At 40.6% G+C, this 11,917-nt stretch overlaps 1 pseudogene; it reads left to right on the top strand.

Moving 5' to 3' along the window:
- The first annotated feature begins 2,332 nt into the window (after positions 1 to 2,332).
- Positions 2,333 to 11,108, top strand: LOC105475921 (ATP-binding cassette sub-family E member 1 pseudogene; annotated as a pseudogene).
- Positions 11,109 to 11,917: the final 809 nt, after the last annotated feature.

The following is an 11,917-nucleotide window of genomic DNA, read 5'->3' as shown; positions in this document are numbered from 1 at the left end:
TGTGGTCTCGATCTCCTGACCTTGTGATCCGCCCGCCTCGGCCTCCCAAAGTGCTGGGATTACAGGCTTGAGCCACCGCGCCCGGCCTAGCTTCTATTTTCAAAATAATTTATTCTAAACCTAGAAAGGTCACACTGTTTTCTGTAAACATTGTGCTGTTAAAATAATATTGGGCAGGCATGGTGGCTGCCACTTACTATCTGGCATTTTGGAAGGTCAAGGCAGGCGGATTGCTTGAGCCCAGAAGTTTGACATTAGCCTGGGAAACAGGAAAATCCCATCTCTACAAAAAATAAACAACTTGCCAGGTGTAGCAGAATGCACCTGTGGTCCCAGCTACTTCGGGGGCTGAGGCAGAAGGATCATTTGAGCCTGAGAGGTTGCAGCTGCAGTGAAGTATGATCAAGCCTCTGCACTCCAGCCTGGGCAACAGAGCCAAAAGCTATCTCAAAATAAATAAAGGCAATCATTCATCTCACTAAAAAAAAAAAAAAAAAAGAATATGTGGTCAAAATAGTTTAAATGAAGTGGAATTTTAAATCTAGTTTTCTGGCCGGGCGCAGTTGCTCACACCTGTAATCCCAGCATTTTGGGAGCCAAGGTGGGCAAATCACTTGAGGTCAGGAGTTAGAGACCAACCTGGCCAACATGGTGAAACTCCATCTCTATTAAAAATACAAAATTTAGCCGGGTGTGGTGGCATGCACCTGTAATCCCAGCTACTTGGGAGGCTGAGGCACAAGAATTGCTTGAACCCGGTAGGCGGAGGTTGCAGTGAGGTTTGTGTGTTGCAAATACAGTGTTAATTTGTGAGTAACCTGAATTGGAACACCGAGAGAAGCAAAGAAATGGATCCCCAGCACTACTGAGAAAAGATGCTTCATTGTGTGAGACTCTAATGTATTTGTAGCATCTGAGAGGAAGGATTTGTCAAGTTCTGTAATTAATTTATTTTATCCCTTACCTGAGTTTTTTTTTTTTTTTTTTGCCATTCAAGTGTTTTCTATGCTCCAAAGCAGTGCCCATCTCCAAGGCTGGCAACAGTACAACCTAAAGACCTTTGCAACATTCTAATTCAGCCCCCCTTTTTAAGGACATAGAGCAACATATATGGATGCATTGCCCTGGAGCCTGAATAACATCAGTCCAACAAAGAATATGCAGGGTCACAGGTCAGGCTGTGCCACCCCTAAATATCAAGTCAGTGGCCAGGGTGCCCATGTACTTTTTATGTCATTGTGATACACCAAGAATTCTGAAGAGCAGAGGCCCCTCTTGTCCAGGTCTAAGGTACTGCCTTTATGTTGCTTCTTGTTTGCTACAAACAAAAATATGATGAACATCCTTATTTCTGTCTCCCTGATTGTCAAGAAGGGTTCCTCTGGGATATATTCTCAGGAGTCAAATTGTTGTAGAGGGTCATAGAGTACACACATTCTTAACATCACTGAGTATTGCTCTGTTGGACAGCTCTGCTACCTTACACTGCTGATAATACATTAAATATTTTCTTTTTCTCTTTTGTTTTTATGGTTGCTTTTTTTTTTTTTTCAGAGACAGGGTCTCACTCTGTCACTCAGGCTGGAGTGCAATAGTGTGATCATAGTTCACTGTAATCTCAAACTCCTGAGCTCAAGTGATCCTCCCACCTCAGCCTCCCTAGCAGGTACACACCACCATCTCCAGCTATTATTTTTATTTTTTATAGAGACAGGGTCTCACTACGCTGCCTAGGCTTATATTTTGAATTCAAATATATCATTTTCTTTTTTCTTTTTGTTTTATTTTGAGACGTAGTCTCACTCTGTCGCCTAGGCTGAAATGTGGTGGCACGATCTCGGCTCACTGCAACCTCTGCCTCCTGGGTTCAAGTGATTCTCTTGCCTCGGCCTCCCGAGTAGCTGGGACTACAGGTGCCTGCCACCACGCCCAGCTAATTTTTGTATTTTTAGTAGAGACGGGGTTTTACCATGTTGGCCAGGATAGTCTCGATCTCCTGACCTCGTGATCCGCCCACCTCGACCTCCTAAAGTGTTGGGATTACAGGCGTGAGCCACCGCGCCTGGCCCGAAATATATCATTTTCAAAACCAAAATGGTATTGTTCTCAACTTACTGTTTCACAATTTGAATTTTGCATTTGTCTAGTTTGATATTGATGCATTGGCTAAGCACTTTATAAGCAAAGTTATCTAACCAGTAACCACTCATTTGTACTAGCGTCTGATCTATATTTCTGCCTCCTTTACCCAAGTGGTACATTTGCTCATTTGCTTGCCAGAGCACAGACTTCAACAAATTAATAGGAATTGTTTCAAGGCAGGTGGAGCAAGATGGCTGAAAAGAACCCTCCAGCAATCGTCCTTGCACAGGAACCTCCAACTGGACAAATCTCCACGCAAGAAACCACCTTCGCAAGAATTAAAAAATCAGAGGAGCAATCATAGTACCTGGTTTTAGCATAATAACAAGAAAATACACATTGAAAAGGGTACAAGGGACAGTCTCACGTTGCCGACACCACTCCTCCCTTAACTCCAAGCAGCTAAAGCAGCTTGTAGGAAGAATCTGTGTGCTGAAGGGGTGGGTGGGGAAGGAAAGGGTGGTAAGGCCTGAATAAATGTTAGTGGCAGCCAGGCTATAGGGACCTCGGTCTTTGTGTGACCCCTGGTGATGCACTGGTCAGGAGGCTATGTTCTTGGGGTGTAACCTAGCATAACACCAGCTGTGATGGCCACAGAGGTGCCCGTATCATCCCTCCCCCAACTTCAGGCAGCTCAGTGCTGAGAGAGACTCCTTCTATTTGGGCATTTGGGTGAAAAAGAGGAAAATGAATGAGGGACTTTCCCTTGGAACTCAGGGATTTCTCCCTGATCATTCCCACATCCATCTGGGCTGGGTTATCTAGGAGGCTGCAAGAGAGTGACAGCATAACTGGGCTTAGGGTGCCCTCTGGTGCTGAAATGGCTGCGGTGACCATAGACAAGAACTCAATAGTTCTTTTGAATCTTTTGAAGGCCCTCTGAAGGACAGAAACAAACTAAGTCAGACTGTGAGAACTGGAATAAATACCTACCTCTCCAATGCCTGGACATCGATGAATGTCCACAAGTGTTAAGAACATTAAGAACAAAACCGGGCGCAGTGGCTCATGCCTGTAATCCCAGCACTTTGGAAGACCAAGGCAGGCAGATCATGAGGTCAGGAGTTCGAGACCATCCTGGCCAACGTGGTGAAACCCCGTCTCTACTAAAAATACAAAAATTAGCTGGATGTGGTGGTGCACGCCTGTAATCCCAGCTACTCAGGAGGCTAAGGCAGGAGAATTGCTCGAACCTAGGAGGGAGAGGTTGCAGTGAGCCAAGATAATGCTATTGAACTCCAGCCTGGACAGCAGAGTGAGACTCCATCTCAAAAAAAAAAAAAAAAAAGGAACATTAAGAATAAATATGACCTCACCAAACTGACTAAATAAAACACCAATGACTGACCGTGGAGAGATAGAGACATATGACTTCTCAGACAGGGAATTCAAAATAGCTATTTTGAGGAAGCTCAAAAAACTTCAATAAAACACAGAGAAGCAATTCTAAAATTTATCAAAGTTAACAGAGATTGAAATAACTTTTTAAGCACAGAAATCTTGGAGCTGAAAGGTGCAATTGACAAGTTTAAAAATGCATCAAGTGTGTCAGCAGAAGAACTGATCAAGCAAAAGAAAGAATTTGTGGCACATATACACCATGGAATACTATGCAGCCATAAAAAAGGATGAGTTTGTGTCCTTTGTAGGAACATGGATGCAGCTAGAAACCATCATTCTCAGCAAACTATCACAAGAACAGAAAACCAAATACTGTATGTTCTCACTCATAGTGGGAATTGAACAATGAGATCATTGGACACAGGAAGGGGAACATCACACAGCGGGTCCTGTTGTGGGGAGAGGTGGGGAGGGATTGTATTAGGAGATATACCTAATGTAAATGATGAGTTAATGGGTGTAGCACACCAACATGGCACATGTATACATATGTTACAAACCTGCACGTTGTGCACATGTACCCTAGAACTTAAAGTATAATTAAAGAAAAAAAAAGAAAAGAAAAAGAAAGATTTTGTGAGCTCAAAGGCTATTTGAAAATACACAGAGGAGAAAAAGGAAAAAATGAAAAAACACTTAAAGATACAGAAAATAGCCTCCAAATAGCAAATCTAAGAGTCATTGACCTAAAAGAGAAAGTAGAGAAAGAGATAGGGATAGAAGATTTATTCAAATAAATAATAATAGAGAAGTATGCAAATCTTGAGAGAGATATTAATATCCAGGTATAAAAAGGTCAAAAATCACCATGGAGATTCAATTAAAATTAGACTCTCCAAAACATATAATACTGTCTCAAAGGACAAGGACAAGGAAAGGATCCTAAAAAGCAGCAAGGAAAAAAAAAAAAAGAGTAACACATAAAGGAGATCCAATATGTCTGGTAGCAGACTTTTCAGTGGAACGCTTGCAGGACAGGAAGGAATGATATGACATATTCAAAGTGAAGGAAAAAAACTTTTGACTGAAAATACTGTTTCCAGCAAAGCTATCCTTTCCATATGAAGGAGAAATACTTTTCCAGACAAACAAAAGCTGAGAGAATTTATCACCATCAGGTCTGTCTTACAAGAAATCCTAAAGGAAGTTCTTCAATCTGAAAGAAAAGGAATGCTAACAAGCAACAAGAAATTACCTGAAGGTATAAAACTCACTGGTAAAAACAAGTACATGGACAAATTCAGAATACTCTAAAACTGTGATTGTAGTGTAGAAACCACTCATGCTTTAAGTATAAAGGTTAAAAAACAAATATATCAAAAATAATAACTACAGCAATTTATTAAGTAGAAGACACTATAAAAAGATATAAATTTATGCATCACACAGACCAATGGGAAAGAGAAATTATTTTAAAATTTAAAAATTAAGATAAAGGCTGGGCGTGGTAGCTCATGCCTGTAATCCCAGCACTTTGGGAGACTGAGGCAGGTGATCACCTGAGGTTAGGAGTTCCAGACCAGCCTGACCAACACGGTAAAACCCTGTCTCCACTAAAAATACAAAAGTTAGGCCAGGCACGGTGGCTCACGCCTGTAATCCCAGCACTTTGGGAGGCCAAAGCGGGCAGATCACGAGGTCAAGAGATCAAGACCATCCTGGCCAACATGGTGAAACCCCGTCTCTACTAAAAATACAAAAAATTATCTGGGCGTGGTGGTGCACGCCTGTAGTCCCAGCTATTCTGGAGGCTGAGGCAGGACAATCTCTTGAACCTGGGAGGCAGAGGTTGCAGTGAGCCGAGATTACACCACTACACTCCAGCCCGGGTGACAGAGTGAGACTCTGTCTCAAAAATATATATATAACAAAAATCAGCTGGGCGTGGTGGCAGATGCCTGTAATCCCAACTACTTAGGAGGCTGGGGCAGGAGAATCACTTGAACCCAAAGGCAGAGGGTGCAGTGAGCTGAGATTGTCCCATTGCACTCTAGCCTGGGCGACAGAGCAAGACTCTATCTCAGAAAAAATAATAATAATAAGATAAAAAAAATAAATTGAGACCACAAAAAATGAAAATGTGAGAGGACTGCAGTAAAAGTATAGACTTTTTTAGTTTTGTTTTAGCTATTTTTTTCTTTACAAAGTTGTCATCAGTTTTAAATGACTTCTTATAACTATAGGATTCTTTTGTAACCCCCATGGTAACCACAAAACAAAAACCTATAATGGGCACACAAAAAATAAAAGCAAGACGGTGAACCACACTACCAGAGAAAATAACCACAAAGGAAGACAGTAAGAAAGAAGAATTAGAAAACAACCAGAAAACAGATAACAAAATGACCGTAGGAAGTCTTTACCTATCAATAATAGCATTGGATATAGATGGACTAAACTCTCCAATTAAAAAACATAGACTGGTTGAATGGATAAAAATAAAAAGAATAAACTACATACTGCCTACAAGAAACTCACCTCACCAGCCGGACGCAGTGGCTCACACCTGTAATCCTAGCACTTTGGGAGGCCGCGGCAGGTGGATCACGAAGTCAGGAGATCAAGACCATCCGAGGTAACACGCTGAAACCCCCGCTCTACTGAAAATACAAAAAATTAGCTGGGCACGGTGGCAGGCACCTGTAGTCCCAGCTACTCGTAAGGCTGAGGCAGGATAATGGGGTGAACCCAGGAGGCAGAGCTTGCAGTAAGCCGAGATTGTGCCACTGTACTCCAGCCTGGGCGACAGAGTGAGACTCCATCTCAAAAAAATAAATAAATAATAAATAAAATAAAAAAGAAACTCACCTCACCTATAAAGACACACATAGATTGAAAGTGAAGGATGGAAAAATATATTTCATGCAAATGAAAACCAAAACAGAGCAGGAGTAGCTATCATTACATCAAATAAAATAGACAAAGTCAAAAACTGTAAAAAGAGATAAAGAAGGTCATTATATAATGATATAGGGGTCAACTCAGCAAGAGGATATACGGTTGCAAATATATATGCATCCAACACTGAGGCATCCAGATATATAAAGCAAAAATCCTTCGAGCTAGAGAGAGAGACAGACCTAAACACAAGAATAGTAGAACATTTCAACACCCCACTTTCAAAACTAGATAGATCTTTCAGACAGAAAAATCAACAAAGAAACCAAAATTAGGCTGGGTACGGTGGCTCACATCTGTAATCCAGCACTTTTGGAGGCCAAGGTGGGTGGACCACTTGAGGTCAGGAGTTCGAGACCAGCCTGGCCAACATGGCGAAACTCTGTCTCTACTAAAAACACAAAAATTAGCTGGACGTGGTAGCAGGTGCCCGGAATCCCAGCTACTCAGGAGGCTGAGGCAGGAGAATTGCTTGAACCCAGGAGGCGGAGGTTGTAGTGAGCTGAGATCATGCCATTGCATTCCAGCCTGGGCAACAAGAGCAAGACTCCATCTCAAAAAATAAAAAAAAAAAAATAACAAAACCACAACAACAACAACAACAAAACAAAAAGCTTTGATGAAATAAATGGAAGAGGACATTAAAATAGAAAAATATTTTATGCTCATAGATTAGAATATTGTTAAAATGACAATACTTCCTAAAACAATTTACAGATCAATGTAATCCCTATCAAACTACCAATGACATTCTTCACAAAAATAGAAAGAGCAATCCTAAAATTTATATGGAACCACAAAGACCCCAAATAACCAAAGCAATCCTGAACAAAAATAGAGGAATCACACTACATGACTTCAAAATTTATTACAAAGTATAGTCACCAAAACAGCACGAGGTACTGGCATAGAAACAAACATATAGACCAGTAAAACAGAATAGAGAACCCAGAAATAAATCCACACATTTGCAACAACTCATTATTGAGAAAGGCACCAAAAACATACAATTGGGAAAGGACAGTCTTTTCAATAAATGGTATTGGGAATACTAGATAACTCTATGTAAAAGAATGCAACGAGACCTATGTCTCTCACTATTCATTAAAATAAATTGAAAATGGATTAAATAGTTGATTCTAAGACCTGAAACTATGAAACTACTGGAAAAAAACTTTGGGGAATTGCTCCAGTACATTCATCTGGGCAAAGATTTTTTTTCTGTAAAACCTGAAAAGCACAAGTGACCAAAGCAAAACAGAAAACTGGATTATGTCAAGCTAAAAAGCTTCCGTAAAACAAAGGAAACAATGAACAATGTGAAGAGACAACTCACAGAGGCCAGGAGCAGTGGCTCACACCTGTAATCCCTGCACTCTGGGAAGCTGAGGCAGGCAGATTGCTTGAGCCTAGGAGTTTGAAATTAGCCTGGGTAACAGAGCAAAACTTTGTCTCTACAAAAAATTACCCAGGCATGCGGGCACACACCTGTAGTCCCAGCTACCTGAGAGGCTGAGGTGGGAGGATCACCTGAGCCCAGAAGGCTGAGACTACAATAAGCTGAGATCACACCACTGCCCTCCAGCCTGGGCAACAGAGTGAGACCCTGTCTCAAAAAAAAAAAAAAAAAAAAAAGCAGAGAGACAGAGAGATAATCCATGGAATGGAGGAAAATATCTGCAAACTATCCATCTGCCAAGGGACTAATAATCAGAATATGTAAGAAACTGAAACAGCTCAATAGCAAAAAGTAATAATCATCTGATTTTAAAATGGTCAAGGGATTTGAACAGACATTTCTCAAAAGAAGACATACACATAGCAAACAGGTATATGAAAAAAATGCTTAACATCACTAGTCATCAGAGATATGCACATCAAAACCACAATGCAATATCATTTCACCATAATGAGACCCCGTCTCTATGTGAAAAAAAAAAAAGTTGGCCGGGCGCAGTGGCTCACGCCTGTAATCCCAGTACTTTGGGAGACTGAGGCGGGCGGATCATGAAGTCAAGAGATTGAGACCATCCTGGCCAACATGGTGAAACTCCATCTCTACTAAAAATGCAAAAAGTAGCTGGGCGTGGCAGCACACACCTGGAGTCCCAGCCATTCAGGAAGCTGAGGCAAGGGAATCACTTGAACCTGGGAGGCGGAGGTTGCAGTGAGCTGAGATCATGCAGCTGCACTCCAGCCTGGCGACAGAGCAAGACTCCGTCTCAAACATTAATTAATTAATTAAATATGTAAAATAAATAAAACAAAAAATTAGCGGGGCATGGTTGTGGGTGCCTGTAGTCCCAGGTACTCAGAAGGCTGAAGCAGGAGGATTGCTTGAGCCTAGAAGTTTGAGGCTGCAGTGAGCTGTGATTGCGCCACTGCACTCTAGCCTGGGTAAGTGCAGAATGAGACCCTGCCTCTATTTTAATTTTTTTTAATTAATAAAAAAGAATAGGCCAGGCACAGTGACGCCTGTAATCTTAGCACTTTGGGATGCCGAGGGGGGCGGATCACCTGAGGTCAATAGTTCGAGACCAACATGGCAAAACCCCGTCTCCACTAAAAATACAAAAATTAGCTGGGCACGGTGGCAGTGGCCTGTGATCCCAGCTACTCGGGAGACTGAGGCAGGAGAATCGCTTGAACCCAGGAGGTGGAGGTTGCAGTTAGCCAAGATCGCACCATTGTGCTCCAGCTTGGGCAACAAGAGTGAGACTCCATCTCAAAGAAAAAAAAAAGCCATTTTGGCCGGTGGCCATAAGAACATGCTGTGTGGCTGATAAGCGAAGGCAAGAGCTGATTTGGCCTCTGCACTCCCCTCCTCAAGGTGATCATTTTCTCCAGAAGAGCTGGATATTCTTTCGCACAATTATAGCACACAAATTAATGAGAATTGCTATTGTCAACCATGACAAATGTAAACCTAAGAAATGTCAACGGGAATGCAAAAAGAGTTGTCCTGTAGTTCAGATGGGAAAATTGTGCACAGAAGTTACACCCCAGAGCAAAGTTCTGAAACTCTTTGTATTGATTGTGGTATCTGTATTAAGAAATGCCCCTTTGGTGCCTTATCAATTGACAATTTACCAAGCAACTTGGAAAAAGAAACCACACATCGATATTGTGCCAATGTCTTCAAACTTCACAGGTTGCCTATCCCTCGTCCAGGTGAAGTTTTGGGATTAGTTGGAACTAATGGTATTGGAAAGTTAACTGCTTTAAAAATTTTTTGCAGGAAAACAAAAGCCAAACCTTGGAAAGTATGATGATCCTACTGATTGGCAAGAGATTTTGACTTATTTCCGTGGATCTGAATTACAGAATTACTTTACTGAGATTCTAGAAGATGACCTAAAAGCCATCATCAAACCCCAATATGTAGATCAGATTCCTAAGCCTGCAAAGGGGACAGTGGGATCTATTTTGGACCGAAAAGATGAAACAAAGACACAGGAAATTGTATGTTAGCAGCTTGATTTAACCCACCTAAAAGAACAAAATGTTGAAGATCTTTCAGGAGGAGAGTTGCAGAGATTTGCCTGTGCTGTCATTTGCATACAGAAAGCTGATATTTTCATGTTTGATGAGACTTCTAGTTACCTAGATGTCAAGCAGCATTTAAAGGCTGCTATTACTCTACAATCTCTAATAAATCCGGATAGATATATCATTGTGGTGGAATATGACCTAAGTGTATTAGACTATCTCTCTGACTTCATCTGCTGTTTATATGGTGTACCAAGTGCCTATGGAGTTGTCACTATGCCTTTTAGTGTAAGAAAGGGCATAAACATTTTTTTGGATGGCTATGTTCCAACAGAAAACTTGAGCTTCAGAGATGCATCACTTGTTTTTAAAGTGGCTGAGACAGCAAATGAAGAAGAAGTCAAAATGACGTGTATGTATAAATATCCAAGAATGAAGAAAAAATGGGAGAGTTTGAGCTAGCAATTGTAGCTGGAGAGTTTACAGATTCTGAAATCATGGTGATGCTGGGGGAAAATGGAATGGGTAAAACGACATTTATCAGAATGCTTGCTGGAAGACTTAAACCTGATAAAGGAGGAGAAGTACCAGTTCTAAATGTCAGTTATAAGCCACAGAAAATTAGTCCAAAATCAACTGGAAGTGTTCGCCAGTTACTACATGAAAAGGCAAGAGATGCTTATACTCATTCACAATTTGTGACTAATGTAATGAAGCCTCTGCAAATTGAAAACATCATCAATCAAGAGGTGCAGACGTTATCGGGTGGTGAACTATAGCGAGTAGTTTTAGCCCTTTATTTGGGCAAATCTGCTGATATCTATTTAATTGATGAACCATCTGCATGTTTGGATTCTGAGCAAAGACTGATGGCAGCTTGAGTTGCCAAACGTTTCATACTTCATGCAAAAAAGACAGCCTTTGTTGTGGAACATGACTTCATCATGGCCACCTATCTAGCGGATCATGTCATCATTTTTGATTGTGTTCCATCTACTAAGAACACAGTTGCAAACAGTCCTCAAACCCTTTTGGCTGGCATGAATACATTTTTCTCTCAGCTTGAAACTACATTCAGAAGAGATCCAAGCAACTATAGGCCATGAATAAATAAATTTAATTCAATTAAGGATGTAGAACAAAAGAAGAGTGGAAACTACTTTCTCTTGGATGATTAGATTGAATTTGAGAATATTGATAAGCCACTTATTAAAAAGAATATTTACTAGAATTTTTGTCATATAAAACTCAAATCAGGATTTTATCCCCCACATACTCTGGAGCTTGATTTTATGCCCCACATACTCTGGAATTTACTGAATATAACATCAAAGCCAGTAGGGTTCTAACTTGTAGTCGAAACACAAAAAAATGCCACTTTTCTGTTCCTGATGAGGCCCTTTTATGCATAATATTCTAAAGTCATTTCAAGCTATACAAATTACCTCCAAGTTTTCATGATGTATGGGAAGATTTTCAGTAGGTATATTATATTCACATACCAAACGCTGACCAGTGTTGCTCCATTTTTTAAATCTTGAACAGGGTTTCTGTATTTACCTGGTTTGCCAAGTATGCCAGTGTAATGAAACTGCCCTCATTTTAAAAGCTGGTCAGAGATTTCACTGACTGGCATTTGATAAATAAACCTCAGGATTATGTTTGTTATTTGTTTACAGTCTTTGCCCTATATTATCAGTACACGGCTTCCGAGGAAGACTGCATACTATAAAACACCACTAGTGCAAAAATACATGTTTTAAAATTGTTTTTCATCTTTTTTGGTGCTTTTGAATATGTTTAGCAGAAACCAATTCTGTTCCCTTCCTCCCAAAAAAACCCTAACTTTACTCTGAATTTTTTAGCTTTTGCATTCCATAAGGTTCTGTATTCAGTCATTCTCTGGGTAATGTCATTTTTTTACACATATAATCACTGATCGAGATTTAGGAAAAAGCATTTCTTTTCTCTTCTTCTTCTTAGGAAA

The sequence above is a fragment of the Macaca nemestrina genome, chromosome 4, assembly GCF_043159975.1.
Source record: "Macaca nemestrina isolate mMacNem1 chromosome 4, mMacNem.hap1, whole genome shotgun sequence".
Lineage (NCBI taxonomy): Eukaryota > Metazoa > Chordata > Mammalia > Primates > Cercopithecidae > Macaca > Macaca nemestrina.
Note: the sequence above shows the minus strand (reverse complement) of the source record. Positions and strands in the feature narration are given on the sequence as shown.